This window comes from Alligator mississippiensis, chromosome 6 (genome assembly GCF_030867095.1).
Source record: "Alligator mississippiensis isolate rAllMis1 chromosome 6, rAllMis1, whole genome shotgun sequence".
Lineage (NCBI taxonomy): Eukaryota > Metazoa > Chordata > Crocodylia > Alligatoridae > Alligator > Alligator mississippiensis.
The window spans coordinates 72,734,003-72,752,257 of record NC_081829.1 but is presented as its reverse complement, the minus strand read 5'-3'; positions in this window follow the sequence as shown (position 1 = coordinate 72,752,257).

The window sequence follows — 18,255 nt, the reverse complement described above, 5'->3', positions numbered from 1 at the left end:
TGCATTCACAGCTGGCTATCAGGGGTTCCTGAGGGCAGGTTCTGTGCAATAGACTTTTGGTTAGGTACTGGATTTGAATGGACAAACCCTGACTGGGGGCCTCAATAATGTGGACATTTGAATTGCCAAGATGAAGGAACTGTACTAAGCTACCATATTGAGCCTGAGGATCTATTGGAAATACTTACCAGTGACCCAAAAAAACCCACTGTGTGTGTGTGTGTGTGTGTGTGTGTGTGTGTGTGTGTGTGTGGACTGTACCATCAGGGTGGTGCGAGGCTGGAGTGTAAGAGGAGGTGGAGTCCCGAGGAACATGCTTGAGCCAGAGGCCAACAATGGTTTAGGTCAGCAAGCCTCCCTCTTTATTTACCTTTAACACCAAGTCATGTCAGGAAAGATGGGGTGGATGTGCTGTTGAGTGTCTAATGTAAGCCAGCTGTTGAGACCTGAAGGCTAGCACACAAGCAGTTCCACCAAGAGAAGTAAGTAGCCAGATCCGATATAATTCATCCACTTACACATACCAACATTAAACCCATAAAAATTATGTTAAGTGCTAGTATATATCAATATATTATAAGAATGGGGCCATCTTTGGGTAACCAAAGTGATCTTTAAAACACTACCCTTTTCTCCCCAGACACCTTTGTTAGGCCTGTGGGGTCAGGCCAACTCTCAGGATCTCAATATTGCGCTGTTAGGAGGGTGTGACACAATTGCACATATACAAACACACAAATCAATTAGGTGCATACACACTCACACTACCAGCTCAGGCACATACACATTCAAACCAGCCTAGGCACATGCATACCTATCACCAATTCAAGCACATATACTATACACCCCAAAAGTTAGACACAGATCATTAATTTGTATATCGTGCACACGATGCCATACACACACACACACTCACACTAGCAACTCAGACACACACACACGTTCAAAATAACTAGTTTAGGTTTATGCACACCTATCACCAGTTTAAGCCCATACACACTACACACACCACATTTAGACAGAATCAGTTACCAGTTACCAACACTTGCACATCCAGTACACATACGTGGATTACTAATTCATATACCATACACACACACACAATGATATCTATATATGTATATATATATGTATTCACACACATACCACCCACCTACACATACACACAAGTGAGTTCCTAAGTTAGGTGTTGTGACGTATGTGTATGTATGTATGTATGTATGTACTTGGTGTACTTGGGATACCTGGGGAAAGGTTAAGGTAAGAAAGTAGAAGTGTAGGTAGTTAAAGTTGCTGGGAGTGAAAGTCACTAGGACCAGGATTAGAACCAGTAGACTACAGGGTCCTGGGCTGAAGAACTGAGGCTCGGAGGTAACTTTAGCTTAATTGATCTTAATTGATTAAAAGACAACACCCAAAGCCTACAAAACAGGGGAGCCATGCTGGCACAGGGGACTGGAGCCAGAGCTATGGGGAAGCTGAAAAGGTAGGTGGGGAGAGGGAAAATGGGACTAAGGGAAAGTGTGGGTGTTAAAGAGGGGCTCTGGATGTGGGGAGCCAGAGGATGGCTCCGGGGCAACTAGAGAGGTTGCAGGAAGCGGCAGTAGGTGCTGGGAGCTGGAGAAAGGCTCCAGCTGCTGGAGAAAACTGCAGGACAGCCACGAGAAGCTGGGAAGCTACCGGGGGGGCGGGGGGAAATGGACTACAGAAGGTGCTAGGGAAGCCTGAAAACAGAGAGATGGACAGCAGAAAATCACAGGAAAAAGGCAGTAGGAGCGTGGGGAGCAGGGAGACAGCAGAAAATCACAGGAAAAACAGCAGGAGAGACTGAAAGGTGGCAGGGGCAGTGGGAAAGCAGAGAAAGGCAGCAGAAAGTCACAGGGAAAAGGCAGTAGGAATTGAGAGGAGATTGGAAAACTAGTGGAGAGGGGTGGGGGCTGGATCTCAGAGAGAGAGAGAGAGAATGAGGCTGGAATTTAAGATAAGGAAGAGACTGGGATTCAGTAAAACATGACCCAACTTGGGGTTGCAAATGTCAGTGGTTTTATTGAACAGGGGAGATGGTGACACAATGTCTTATTGGTTCCCTTGCACCCACACCCCCCCCATGAACATGTGCATACACACACACACACACACACACACACACACAAACAATGGCAGCAGGGGTTAGAGAGGTTTGGTGCAGGGGCTGAAGTTCACTGAAGTCCAGGAGGAGAGAGAGAGACAGAGAGAGAGAGTCCAAATTGTAGGAGGAGGTGTGCAGGTAATATCTACCTACCCAGGCTGGAAAGGGGTCCTTGTCCAGTAAGTGTTGTCCAGAGCGGGGTCATCAGCAGGACCTCTGGGTGGATAGGTGGTGTGGCATGGTGCTGGTCCAGATGGAGAGGGTGTCCCACTGGGTCTGTCTTCACTGTCCCTTTTTATAGGGGCAGACCTTCTGTGACCCTAGTGACAGGAGGCATGCCCAGGCAAGGGTCAGCCCCCTGGTGTACTGAGCATGTGTGGTCCATGCAGGGATATGCAGTTTCGGGTGTCTGTAATGGTGGGTTACAATGGTAGAGTTGCTGGTTCTGCAGGGTCTTTTGTCTTTCAAATGCTGGGTTCTTGTCTCTGTTCCTGGGTGAGGTCCATGGTTCCTGGATGAATCAATGTGAGGTGATGGCCCAGTCATTACAGGCCATTCAGTAGAGGCCTGCTACCATTGTATTTCAATCATTCCCAACCATTCTCATTCATCCAGGAACCAATTTACATGGGAGGGGTATGTGACTCATACAGTTGCAACATGGGATGCCGAGGCAGAGGATACAAGATGGAGGCTTGACATATAAAATGGAAACTTGACATGACTTTGGTTCACTTACAAACACAGGCCTAAACCATATAATATCCATATGAAACAATAAAAATCAATATGAAAATTATAATAATACAATATACAACATTAAGAATCAATACAAACCTAATAATAATACAATATACAGCAGTGGATATCCAAAACCAAAAACTTGCTACCAAAATAAAAATGTTTTAAGCTTATCCTAATTCTGAGCTCACTTATACTTATCTATAGCAAATAGAGAGGGAGAGAAATGTCAGAAATGGTTGGGGAAGGGAAGGGAATGCATTTTAAAGTAAAATTAAAAAAAAGAAAAACTGGGAGTTTTGCTACACCTTGATTGAGTCTGTTATTAAATACCCCCTTCCAATAACTCTGTTAACAGAGCATGCAAAAGTCAGAGGGAATGCACAGCAACTGTCTCTTTTATTTAGCTTGTTGCTTAAGTCTATGATTTTAAGCTACAATTTTCAAATAAGTGTCTGGAGGTAGATGTCCAGCTCCAATGAAATTCAATAGAATTTAAGTGCTCACCAATCTAAGCCTTAATATAATATTAATAAGATCAGCATTACCTTTCCTTCAAGGAGTAAGTATTGTGATAATCTTAAATTTACCACTAGCATTATCATATGGGCAGTGACTTTGTTCATTAATCACATACATACTTTCCTGTCAGTGTGCCTTGAGCTGCCTAACTTTGGCTTGCCCCATGAAGTATTTTGACTCATCACAGGGAGTCATCAACGCAAGCAGAAACAGAGTAGTCAGTGGAATGCACGTCAAAATGCAAGTACTGTAAAGTCACATAAATCCAAGTACTGTAAAGAACAGTAAAGAGGCCAAGAACATAAGAGACATTGTTTTGGTGGAGGCGGGCATGTTTGTGAGCACATGCTGCTGCTAAAAGCAAACAAAAAAGGTGGCAAGGAAGTACAGAGATGGTGGGAGAAGCACTTGTGGAATTAGTTTGAGTGAAAGATCATAATGCTTGATGAAAGAAGCTTAGAACTGTGAGCTAAAAAACTGCCTACTGTCACTTGATTCTTCCTTTTTCCATGACATAGGGACAATGATTACATACTTTGTAAATAAGCAGGATAGAATCAAAAAACGCTTGACTCCATCACTATGCTCATCATCATCATAGTTTCCTAATGGAAGCAATGTGCATGACTCCTAATATTAGCTAACCGCTCAGGCCAGCAAGAGTAACAAGTCATTAAAAGTTCAATGAAAATTTAAAAGGAGACTCAACAGCTAGTCATCCTAGAAAAAATACCTTTATGATTTTTGCAAAGGCAGTTTTGAAAGGATGGCTAGCCCTCTCACTTGGAGGCAGACAGATCAATGTTATATATTTATATTAAAGCCTTGAATGAGAATATACTTACATTTCCCAGTCTTGTCATTACATGATAATGGTTGTGATTGCTCAAAGAAAAACTCAGTTATATAGTTCCCTAGATGCATTAAGTTAAATACTGGAGTAGCTATCATGACATAAACTGTTTAATAATGTTTATAAATATGTTTCAGGCTAGACTTGTGTAGGTTTAATTTTTGTTCATTGTAAGAATTACAAGGTTATTTTCTAGGGAATTTTGAGCACAGGAAAACATTCTGCATTCAGAATGCAGAGACTGGCTGACATTAAAGGTTTGGTGGGGAGGGCATGAGTGTTTGGCAGTTTATGTATCTTCCCAGATCCTAATTATAGTGGAAGAGACAAATGTTGGTAAGAAGGCAGGATCAGAATCCTCATGCATAGCACAACTCATGACTATAAATTAGGAGTGCATCGGGAAACATTTGGGGGCTGATACCAGTAGCTGATGTTTAAGGAGGCATATCGTCAGATACTTATCTGATTTCTAATACAGCTGAGTCCAGCTGGTAAGGCTGTTGTGGTGAAAGGGGAGGGGAAGGAATGGGACATACAGGGGCAGATCAAAGCCCCCCATGGTGAGGGAGGGAGTGGGGCTGGGGTAGGTGCTGCCTAGCCAGGGTGGGTCAGGCATGGGACGGAGCCACAGCTCATCGGGGAGGCACAGGGAGGGGGGAAGCAGCTCCTGCCACTGCATGAGGGGGGTGGCTCCAGATCAGGGTGGGGCAGGGCAGGGCAGGCTGCAGCTGCGGGCTGGGGCTGAGCAACAGGAGCAGTGATAGGATGAGCCACTGGATGAGTGGCATGCAGCGGTGGGAGCCACCTGCACCCAGATGAGCTGTGGCTCCATCCCACACCCTTCCCGTCCTGGCTGCGCAAACCCTACCCTAGTCCCAGGCCCACTCCCTCCCTCACTGTGGGGGGAGTTGATCTGCTCCCCACACCCCTCACCTTCCACTTCACTAGACTTCTGGACGTAGCATTCCAGGCTGCCAGGCTTGTGCTCCTTGCTGCCTGCATGAAGCATTTATGGGCTAAATTATTAGCCGCTTCAAGTCAATTTCCAATATACTTTATCTGGGTGCCGATCTGATATTAGCCCCATGTATCGGTGCACCTCCACTATAAATACTACTGCATTGTTTGGTATTATTTAATTACAATTTACTTGGGAAAGATCATGAATGGTACAAAAAGCTAAGATGACCTGTGTCATAACCCATAGAACAAACAGAACTTGAGCCTCTACTCCATGATGCATACTAGATGTGTGTATGTATGCTTGTGTAATTTTTCCCACCATAAAGGGAGAAGTATAGTACTGTATTTTCTTTCATGCTCATGTACCTTTTCCCCAAATAAGCTGCTTGAAAGAGGGATGCCCATTCTAAATGAGGAAATATGGTAATAGCAGTTTCTATATCTTAAGTCTGGTGAGGGGCAGGGGAGGAAGAAGTAACTGCACACAATAAGCAGCTGGGTTCCCTACTCAGTTACTCACTGCTACTTATCAATATTTTCAGGGAAAGGTACTTTTTCTTCATTTTGCCTTTCAAAAATAGGGTATCTCCTGGGGCCTGTCATGTGCGATAAAACATGGTATAAATATATAAATATATGAGATAAAACATGGTATAAATATAATATGACTAAATGGGAGTTAGTCCTGCTAAAATCTAAGCCAAGGTTTTGCTGAAGCCTTAGTGTTGGGGCACTTTTGCTTAGCCAGTGCCATTCATTTATTCATGTCAATTTTCAATAGAAGGAAATACACAAAGAGGTCTTTCTTGAGGTCTGTTTTACCTTGTGGCACTTTCTTAGCTGGGATGTGATATAGTTGAGGTGGTTAAGGTAACAATTTTTGTTCCTATTTTTAGGAAGTTGATTTGTCTTGAGAAGGAAAAGGATTGACAAAAACTTCTGCCTCCAAAGTAGGTTCAGTCTATTATGGAAGCCAGCAACGTTATGAATTTTGTTGCTATGTTATTTGTCTCCTTCATAAAGGTAAAAACATGTTAATCTAAAAGCGTTTAACATGTTGTACATGCTGTTCTTTGATGGAGACACAATATTTGTTCCACACTTTAAAAAACATTTGAAGGCTAACAGGAGGCCTATTTCTTTCCTTAGTTATGCCACTTCAAATCCAATGAAGCCTGGATTCCAGGTATAATCTAGCTTAGTTTTACTGACTTCTGGGGAGCTACTGGAACCCTACCACCCTGAAACCCAATAAAAATAATTCATCCAAGAGGTAATAAGAGCAGAGTTTGCTTAGTTATCCCTACCAAAGGACCAACCTGCAATGTTCTGTTCTACTCTTGTGCTCCTCCTGTGCAGAGACAGATAGTTGTGTGGTATTTTGTTAATTTGCAAAAAGGAACAAGAATAAGACTGCAATAATTATTTGTAATGTAACTTAACATTCTTGAGCACAAGAGATTTACTGCTCTTGAAATACTTTTAAAACAGGTGGATAATAAGTATTATTATCCCCATTTCACAGATTGGAATACCGAGGCACAGCAATTGAGGTCAGCATAATTAAGAAATATAGGCTGCTGTTCTGACTACCACCTTCAGGCTTGATGAGCTAGATCCTAGCCGTCTTACATTCAGTGGACTAACAAAGAATCTTATCTTTGTCCTTCAAGTCACTGGCAAAAGCCACACAGACTTCAAGGAACAAAACGCAACCTCGAGTGAAGTTATAAAATCACCTTTGTAGAAAATGTTTTAAGCTATTAACATCAGCTTTACTGGGAGGCAGCTAAACAAGTGCTCTGAACTCATGAGACTACTACCATGTTTAACTGAATCCAAAATGACTTTGAATTTAAGATGATTCCCCCAATAATTAGCTTTTATATATAGAAAATTATAAATTATATATAATCTAATTATTGAAGGATTGTCTTAAATCTCCCTCTTCCCCAAGCTATGCCAGGGAAAGCAATGGCAGGAGGTGAGGGGCCAGACACCCACCCCTTACACTCCCCATCTACGTTCCTACTAGAGTGCTTGTACATGACAGGGGTTTAGTCCTTAGAGTTGCATTCTATGCCCCCTATATTGAAATGGTGGATTTTTAATTGAAACCCACCACTTCAACTTAGGAGTTTTATCCTTTATTTATTTAGTTTTTTGGATGGAGCCTGCCCCTGGCCGGGGGGCTAGCTGCCAGTGGACCAAGCAGCCCTTGAGCTGTGGGGGACTCCAGTCCTTCTCTCTGAGGTGGTGGTGCCCCCTGGGGCTACCCAGGTGGGCTACTAGCAGCCCAGGTGCTATCCCAGATCAGAGGCAGCACCTGGCCCAATCCAACTTTTCCCCAACCCCAAGTTGGGGCAGCACCTGGCCCGCTAGCAGCCCACCCAGCCAGCCTTCGGGGCTCCACCACCATGGAGGGAAGAACCAGGGGCCCTCACAGCTCAGGAGCCACTTGGCCCACTAGCAGCTTGCCCCCTGGCCTTTGGAGAGATGGGCAGGCTCCGTTAGAAAAAATAAAGATTGGGCCCCTCACTGCTTCTGTCTTCAGCAGGTGCCTGCTGAAAGCAGAAGAAATGAGGGGCCCACTCCTTTTTTTCTTTGGAGCCTGCCTGCTTCTCCAATGGCCGGGGGCAAGCTGACTAAAAGCTGCAACACATCGTTGTATCCCCACTGGGATGCAATTTAGTTTGCAACAATGTAAACTCATTTTAAACTCCCAAAGCTCTTGCACATGTACTGGGTGATGCCATTAAGCCACACAAAGTGGCATTTTCAATACATGTACATGGTACTGACATCACACGTACAAGTGTCTCTAGCCTTGCCCCCATATCTGTGCCTTCTGTCTTGATGCCTATCCCTCCTGTTGCTTTCCTTCCACTGGTGCCTGCACCCCTGCTACCAGCCCCCTGCCCCCCCATACCTGTGCTTGCTCTCCTGCTGCTTGTCCCCTCTGCCACTTACCCCCAACAGTGCCTGCCTACCCTGCCACTTCTCCCTATAACCTGCTTTCTGCCACATACCTCCTTGCCCCCCCATCCTAGCTCCCCATACCTGTGCCTGTCCCAAGGGTCTGCCCCGCTGTCCTTGCCACCCCTGTGCCTGTCCCGCAGTTGGCTGCAACCCCTTGCCACTTACCTTCTGGGTAGCTCTGGCTCTGGCTTCAGGGCATGCAGCCCTGTCCCCATCCTTGCCCTGGCCCCAGCCTGGCCAGGCAGAAGCAGTGGCAGCATCTCTGGTACTGTTTGGATCAGGGACAGAGAGACCAGAGCCAGAGCTGAAAGTAAGCAGCCAGGCAGCTGTGGGGGTAGACAGCCCATGGGGTAGACCCATCTGTGGTGTCACACACAGCACATGCAGGTGTTCCCCATGCTGCTAATTTTCAGTGGCGGGGGGGGAGGGGAGGCGGGGAAGGTTGACATGGAAAGGCCCCATGAATCTATGAATCCCGGTGCCAAAAAACCTGTGCCTAAAAAAGGTGGGGTGGTGCATGTGGTGGTAGTGTGCACTGCCTGTAACGGGAGCCTGACCAGCTAGAACCATGTTCCAGCATCCGGTCAGGCTCCCCGCTACTGGAATACTGTGGCTGTGGCCCCCAGGGACCCCCAGGACCCCAGGTATGGCTGCCGGGGCCAGACCAGGTGCTGGTCCCAGCCTCCCTTATCCCACCCAAGGCAATATGCCATGTACCAAAGCATGTGTGCATGAGTGTTTCCTGGGGCAAATAGCAGAGGCACATATTGTGCCATTGCTATTTGTCTCCAGGGAAATGTGTGTTCCCGCTTGTGGGGATGTGCCACATTAGTCTCCCAGCACCTCCCCACCATACAGTTTCCCCCATATTCTCCCTTTGTGAACCCCCACACCCACTGCATGAGTCTCCCCAGCCTAGGACAGGCAGTGGTTCAACTCTGGCTTTGGCCCTGAGCCCAGAGCCAAAGCCAGAGCTAAGCCATCACTTGCCTCAGACCAGTATTCAAATCTAAGATGAGGCTTTTTACCCTCCTGTTGACTGAAAAAAACCCCCTTGGATTTAAGTAAATAGGGTATATTTTGTGTCTTCTAGCTGCATCCTGCTACGCCTTATATCTAATTCTTCTTATGTAATTTAAGGTTGGTCTTCTGTATCAGATATTTTTTATTGATTATGTTGTTGCTTACAGATTGCTAGAGTCATCATTTGGCCTACAGGGAATTACTTGGTTGAGATATATTAGGATGCAGGTTCTTTGTGTTAGTGTTGTAAAATGCAATTTGTCTGGTTTTCTTGCTAGTCACAATAATGTATTATTCTTTTCTTTCCTGCTACTATTTTTCCTCCTAAAGTGGGTAACAAGTGCGTTTTATACCTAAAAGTGCCTATATACAGCTTCTCTCTGCTGCTCTGTGGCACCTAAAATATAATATAATAATACTTTGTTCTGGAAATATGTGTTAAGCAGAGCAGTTAGTGTGCAGATCTGAAATGTCTACAGACCATCAGAGGCACAACAGGGCAGCCCTAAACCCTGGGCAGAAGTGGTGCATGGGGCACCACTGACTGATGTGCTGCCAGTGGTAGTGGTGTGATCGGGCACCAGCTGCAATGGCAGCTATTTTTATACTTCCTCCCAAAGGTGCTGCCTCAGGCAACTGCCTTGTTCATGGTCACCTCCCAATTAGTTATGGTACTGCAAACCATGAATCGATGCTTCACACAATGTGGTAAAATTGAAGCATTGTGGGGCTGACATGTATGTGTTCCACTGGTTCAACTCATGACCACTACTACATAGTCTTCAGTAGGAATCATATTGTCCTAAATACCTTGCAGGGTAGAGAATAATGTACCTTCACCAGCTTCTTTGCTGTTCCCTGGAGAGAACTGTTTACTTTGTGAATACACACAGTGCTAAGCCTAAGTGGCCTTGAATATTTGCAGGGGGAGGATTACTGGGGAGAAAGACTCTTATTCTGGAACAGTATTCAACTTGGGAATAGTTCTGGGATAGTTATTGCAGAATATCTTATTCTGCAATAATTATTATGCTCAATATTCTTATGTAGATAGTAGGCCTGTGCAAAGTGGCTAGTATTTGCTTCAGATTCGAATTCGGCCGATTTGGGGGACAGCGATTTGATTTGGTGATTTGAATCACTGTCCCGAATCAGTTTGGCTGAATATGATTCAAAGGTTCAGCCACTGCCGAATCGGCTGAATCTCTGAATCAGACAGGCCCCATTCCCTGCCCGCTCTCCCAGCCCCATCAATGGCTGTCCCACCCAGCCCTAGCTCCTCGCTCTTAAAAATAAAATAGCCCCAGACTCACTGGCTCCTGCCAGGTGGGGGGGCAATCCCTGCTGCCCCCCACTGTGTGGAGGGACTCTGTCATGAGCCCCCATTCCCCATCCACTCTCCCAGCCCCAGCTGCCAGCTCTTAAAAAAAAAAATAGCCCCCACTCACTGGCTGCTGCCAGGCGGGAGGCATGATCCCCACTGCACCCCGATGCCCCACACTGTGTGGGGGGCTCTGCCATGAGTCCCCAGAAGCCTTGAGGCCACTGCAGCAGCTGGTGATTGGGGGCTTTTTTTTTTTAAGACCTGGGAGCTGGGGCTGGGTGTGGCAGCCATGGGGGGGGAGTTGTTGGGTGGGTGGGCAGGGGGCGGGGTGCTCAGCGGGGCTGGGGGAACAGGCAGGCGATGGGACCTGGTGGGGTTCCCCCCATGGTCTCCTTCCCCCTCCTCGAGCCCCACCTCCACCACCCGCTACTTACCAGCACAGGGTCCAGGTCCAACTCCCTGTGGCAGCAAGCGGAGACTACCCGAATCTCCAAAGCTCTCTGAATCTTTTTCTGAATAGATTCGGAGAGCTTCAAATCAATTCAGGCCTTTTTATTGGTCTCCTGATACAATTTGGATTTGGAGATTCGGCTGCTGAATTGGGCCGAATCTCCTCCAAATCGAATCAACACCCAAAGCTTCACATAGCCCTAGTAAATAGCCCAAAGTGACAGGAATTTTGCCCTATACAGGTTTCCCTCAATTTATGCAAATTCGCTCTTATGGGGTGACAGTTTTTATATCTGAAATTCATTATATGTGAGGTATATTTGTTGTTATGCGATTGGCATAGATGTGCTCCCCAACCCCCAAACAGGTAAGTCTCTGAGTTTGTGAGAGGATGGGAAAGGGCTGTGAGTGCAGGGGAGGGGTAAGGGGAGAGGAAAGGACCATGGGGCCAGGGCCCCACTCACCACAGCCCCTGCTACAGCTGCTCTGGGAATGGCTAATGCCAGCGGCTTGCAGCCACTGAGCTGCGCCGTGCCCTGAACCTCCAGGGGCTCCGCTTCCCCTGGGCCACCATGTCCCAAACCCGCACTGCAGAGTAGCCCAGTGGCTGAAAGCAGGCAGCTTTCACCACTCACAGGGCTGCAGCAGAGGCGGGCAGCCACCTGCAGTGGGATGAGAGCAGGCTAGGGCTGGTGGCCACTGCAGGCTGGGGCTAGCAGTGGCACCAGCCTCTTCCTGGTGCCTGGGGTGGGCTATGGTGATGGGAGGGGGGCTGCTGCCACCCCAAAATTTGCTGTAGCCCCCCGCAACGTGCCCTCCCAGCACTGCTGCTGAGTGCTGGGAGGAGCCTTGTGCTGCCGCCGGCTCCAGCCTGCAGTGGCCATTGGCCCCAGCCTGCTCTCATCCTCCTGCAGGCTGCTGCCCACCCTTCCTGCAGCCCTGGAAGTGGTGGATGCCACCTGCTTGTAGCCACTGGGCTGCACCGTGCCGGGGCATTCAAGGCATGGTGCAGCCCAGTGGCTGCAGGCAGCTGGCATCAGCCACTCCTGGGGCTGCTGCAGCAGGGGCTGCAGTGAGCGGGGAGAAGTGGAGCAGTGGGGTGAGTGGGGCTGCCGCCCACCCTGAGTGCCACGAAGAACTCAGTTCTGCCCCTGCTGCAGCCCTGGGAGAGGCAGACATTGCCCGCTTGCAGCCACTGGGCTGTGTTGTGCCCCTCTCCCTGCCCCTTCCCTAGCCCCAGCCTCGCTCCCTCCCTACCATGGGAATGCATCCCTATCTGTTTCATTGTAAATTGGGTTCACTTTATGCAAATTGTATTTTATGCACCGTTCCCTGGGAATGCATCTATTGCATAAAATGGGGGAAACCTGTATTATTATTCCTATTTCAGTGAGAAAGTTTCCTTTAGACTTCTCAAGTAACATTTTACACTAACCTTTGCTGTGGAGCTTTGATTATATGTCAAGGGTCATTTCTCCTTCTGATTTTTTTTACTATTAATTGCTATATGTTGTGAGCAGGAATTAATACATACTCTCTAAAGCAACTAATGTAAGTTCCAATGTTAGCTTTCAAAAGAACAAGAGGGAAGCCTTAGATTTTACTTGAATTAAGGCTGATGTGGCAGATTTATCACCAGCTAAACTGTAAGTTTGTAAGGAATGAAATATACTTTTCATAACCTTGAAGATGCCAGAAGGTTTGTAAAAGCAAATTTATCACCATATCAAGGAGCAACCAACACAGAAGAGGACAGCCTATTAGGTGATAAAGTAAAAAAGAACTCCATTATATCAGACATCTAAAATCTCTACTATAGATTAGCCATAGTGCAAAAAATAACTGGAGTTTTTTTATATTTTCTGATTAAACTTTTTTCCTTATTTAAGCTGTAAGACTTGTTTTAAGTATAAAAACTTGATTAAATTAATGGCGGATAGCCAATATTCTATTTCACATTCCACATCAGAAATAAAATTATTGATGGATAATATGTAATTTGTTGGAATATAGGAAAATTCATGTATATTTTCTCTACTCCTATACATGATTCATTGAGTAAATTAGTTTTCTTTATTTTTTATCATTGGCCTATTAAATAAAGGAATGAATTGAAATAAAAATATATAACACAAGCTATAATCTTTGTGCACAGTAATATTCTATTTACTAGCTTTTGAACACTAGTGATTATATTAATTTTGTATAATTATATCAAAAATATGATGTGAAACCACTGTCAAACTAGAGTATACTAATGAATTCAAAATAACATCTACAAAATGAAAACAAGATGAATAATGTGTCCAAAACATAACCATGGAATACATTAGAGGTTATTGAACTCAGTTTGCAAATAAGAAGAAATCACCTCCTACCTGTTTAGCAAGAGACTGGGTGCATCTACACAGGCTACACAAGACACTAAAAGCGCAGTAGACTAATTCTACTGTGCATTAGCACACCATGGCAGAAACCATGCTGAAGTGCTTATGTGCATTAGAATTAGTCTAACGTGCATTAGCATCATGTAAAAGATGTGTGCCGTACTACTGCTCAGTAGTACTGATTATGGTGCATTCATTTAGTACCTATTATTACCGGTTATTATTACAGGTACCAGCTTAATGTACCATAATTACAGTGCATTAATGCATGTGTAGACATGCCCAGTAAGCCTTCCCTGGGAGGATGTCTACATGTGCTCCTTGTTATGGTGGCAATGAGCAGGGTGTGCATGCAGGTTCATGTGCACCCCCCTGAGCTTGGTGGTGCACCCCCTGCAAAAAGCACCACTGACACGGCTGGTGGCACCTGCAGGCAGTTGCCACTTGCCACCCTTCCTCCCACCAACGACACCGCCGGTAGCATCTGTGTGTGGTCCCCGATCACTGCTGGCCACTGCTAACACTGCTAGCAGTGTTTGTGGGTATTGGCTCTTGCCACCCACCCCACCTGCCAACAACAGCACTGCAACTGCCTGCAGGAGCTCACTGCTTGCCACCACCATGCTGCTGCTGCTGACAGCACTGTCACCACCTGTGGGAGCTCGCCGTGCTCCACCAGCCTCTGGGGGCATATGGCGTTCTTGCCTTATTGGGAGCAGCCCAGTACAGGGTTGTTCCCACCCTGCTCTGCCCCCCTACAGCAGCAAGGGGGGGCTCCAGGCTCCCCCAGGTGCTATCCCTGGGATTGGCAAGGGGCATGGAGCCATCCCAACGCGCACAGGGCCAGAAGAGCTCTGCCAGCAGCAGTGACAGCTGTCTCCTGGTCTGGTGCACATTGGGAGAGGACTTAATGTGCACCAAGCCAGGAGACACCTGCCTCCACAATGGGCAGAGCTCTCCTGGCCCCATGGCCATCAGGACACAGAGCTGCCAGTGAGCCACCTGCCAGGTGGGGCTTCCCTGCCTGGCAGGGGTTTGCTGGGAACTCTCTTGAGTATGGGGTGGCTGCTGGTAAGATTCCTGCTGGGTGGGGGAGCACAGGGCTCTCCAGTAGCTACCCTGTTTGGGTTCCCAGCCCACTCACACCCCAAAGCAGCCAGCTCCATGCCACAAAGAGCTGCTCTGGTGGGTGGGGGGCTGAGTTCCCAGCCCTCGCTTTTCCCCTGGAGTAGCCAGCTCCATGCTGGGAGCTGGAAGCTGGGACAGGGGGCAGAGAGCCCCCCAGTCCCAGTGCTGATTTGCTCCTGGCTCCTGGGGGGAACCAGGAGTTTAGCAGCACCAGGACCGAGAACAGTGAGGTCCCTGTCCCCTGTGGCCCCCTGCTGCCTTGGCTGACCAGGAGCAAATTTACTCCCGGTCAGCATATATATGAGTGCTACTGTGCAGTTACTACTGCGCAGTTAATCTAGTACCTGTATTTACAGGTACTAGTTAACTGTGCAATAGCCTAATTTACCACACAGTAAATGCCTTGCACGTGTAGACAGTGATACTCTACTGTGCTGTAGATTAGTCTACGGCACAGTAAAGCATCTCATGTAGATGCGCCCACTATATGATATTATTAGATAGAGCATTTATGAAAATAACAAACCTTTAAAAAATGTATGACTCAAATCAGTTCAAAATTGCCAGCACTGAAATACAGACTTTAGATTTCTTTTCTCTGGTTTGGAGTTGGGAGATTATATTAACAGTAATATTCACAGAATATTTGGTAAAAAATAATTTTGCTGTTCCTAAGTATTGTGTTCATCAGCAATTATATTTACAGGTGACTGATTCTTAGGACACAATAACCCCAAAACTGTTACACACCCTTGCAGTTCCTACCTATGCACTTCTTTGGATTATGTAGTCTCAATGATTACACATTCTTGTTGAGCTACACAATACAACTATAAGCTATTTTTCATGGCATATTTTTTTTGTTAGTGGAGGCATAATTTTATTAATATTGGGTTATAATGTATGATGTCATGATTCAGCTGAAAAAATAACAAGTGAGAATTAGAGCTGGATTATAGAGTTTGGAATTGTTTAGATCCAGAGTTCTGATTTGCCTTACTATGATAGGGAACAGCTGTAAAATTTGGAAGCAGTGATGAATCCAGGTCCAAACATTGCAAATGCAAACCTGAGGGTTTGCCCATTTCTTTGAAAACACAATTTTTAACAAGCAGTGAAGTGATACATTAGCTTCCCAGCTCCTTCACATAATAATACATACCACAGTAATAATGTACAATCAATAATGATACGTTGTCCTTACGTAGCACTTTGCACCAAAATATTTTTTAGTGTTTTACAGAGATTGATAAGCATTTTCCTTTCCGTTTTTACAATGGAATAACAAAGTTTGTGAGAGACAGAAATTCAAAAGAAGAATTGTATAGACCCATGTATCCAGACTCCCAGGGCTCATTTTACCAGACAACACAGATTTTTTCTCCCCTTTATTTTTATGTTATTACCATGTAACCATGTCATAAACATATGCATAAAGTACTATACAATAAAAACACATTTTTGTTTTCAAGCACGGATCATGTACATATGGGGTGTCAAACTCATCTAGCCCCATGGGCCAGATGACTGGCATGGGGCTAGTCTACAGGCTGGCTTGGATCCACAGACTGGCCCTGTGTGCTGGATGCAGCGCTTGTCCTGGACCAGCCAAAGTGGACATTACTTGTTGTGCAGTCCTCCTCTGACCACCTCGGAGCCATGCTGCACACAGCAGTCACTGCTGGTTTGGAGCCAGGCTACACGTGGTCGTCATTCTGGGGCTGTGCTGCATGTGGCAGCCATTCCAGAACACGCTGCTGGATCTGGCATGGAATCAACATGAGTTAGAGCTGCTGCCGTATGTGGTGGGGTCCCAGAGTAGCCAGGGTGAGCGACAATCTGGTGTGTCCTGCGTGCTGCCTCTGGGTCAACTCCAAGATTCACAGGCAGCACCAGGGGCTGAATGATAGGGCCTCATTGGCCATATCCTACGTGTAGGCCAGATCTTTGACACCCCTGAGCTACATAAATGTTTCAGCGACTTGCCTCAAAGTTATTGTCCATTAGGTTTTGCTCAAAAGGAGGACAGGAGCATGCCTCATTCTGTCTCTTCTTTTTGAATAAACATATATCTCCCTAGTATAATTAATATCCCTGCAGTATAACTTTGGTGCTTTTTTATACTCCTCTCGTGTAAGATAGCTATAACATGGCAACCATGTTGCATGAAAATCCTCATATTTATTTTTGAGTGAAGTGGATAGTTTTTCCATAGTGAATATGCACCGTATTCTTTTTATCCATCCTCCCTTGTTTGGCAAGGTTGCCCATTTCCATGATATGACAATTAGGGCTGTGTGAAGCTTCAGTCACTGATTCAATTCAGCCCAATTAGGTGGATGAGTCTTCAAATCCGAATCACATCAGGAGACCCTTTAATCTCTCCGAATCAAATCGGAACCCTCCAAATCAATTTGGAGAGATTCAGAGAGATTTGATGATTCGGACATAGACACAACTTTAAATGTTTTTTCTATATACCTCAAGATACTGGGCAGCTTGGGAATGCTGAGATGGTGGGGCAGATGGAGCATCCAATGGGAGCACAGAGGGGTACAAGGTGCACTCAGCGGCGGACCCAGAAGTGGACCAGAAGCACTTCTGGTCCACTTCCAGGTCTGCCACCGAACGTTCAGGGTGCCTTCCCCCCACCCATGCTCTTGTGGGATGCTCTATCTGTCCCACCATCTCAATGTTTACAAGCCGCACCTGGTACCTTGAGGTATGTAGAAAAAAACATTTAAAGCTGTGTCTATGACTGAATCGCTGATTCTCCAAATCAGCATCGAATCTTTAGATTCGGATTCAGACAAATCGAATCAGGACAGTGATCTGAATCAATTAATCAAATCGCTGTCCCCTGAATCAGGCTGAATCCAAATCTGAATCGGATACGGCCCTCTTTGGATACTCCTAATGACAGTCATGTTGACAGCTCCTGAGATGAGGTAGATAGGATTATTATAGTTCTCAACCAGGGTTGGAAACTTGAGAAATATACCAAGGAGGAAAATTTGGGGTGGAAAGGGTAGCCACAAATCACCTATTTTGCAATTGTTTTTTCGTAGAGATCCAGCAACTCTGTATAAAGTGGCAGTTCCACCACATATTTCTGAAGTTACCTTTTTTACATACAGTACTTCCAACCTATTTCAAAGTATGATTTGGATATTTTATTATGTCTAGATGAAGTAAGATATGTTCAGTGCTATAATTTAACCAAAGTCTCTCTTGTTGCCAAAGAAAAGGAGGTAGAATATGGGTATTTGTTCATTATTCTGATTGCCAATTCTAAGACTCTGCACCTAAATCGCTCTTCCAGCTTTTAATGTGTGCAGCTTTGGAGACTGTCTTACTTCTGAGTTCAACTGAAACATGAATTTTGGCTAAAATACTCCCTTTAAAAACTGTCTAAAGAATGAGTATAATAGGTTTTCCTGTTAGAGTGTGTTGAAAAAATTGCTTAGCTACCCATTCTGAATTTGTTACACATTGTTATCCAAGATTGCATTAGAATTATAGAATCATAGAAAATTACGGTTGGAAGGGACCTCAGGAGGTCATCTAGTCTACCCACTCTCAAAGCGGGACTAGCCCCAACTCTATCATCCCAGCCAAGACTTTGCCTACCTGAGTCTTAAAAACCTCCAAGGATGGAGATTCCACCACCCCTCTGGATAACCTGTTCCAGTGCTTTACTACCCTCATGGTGAGAGCGTTTTTCCTAATATCTAACCTAAATTTCCCTCACTGC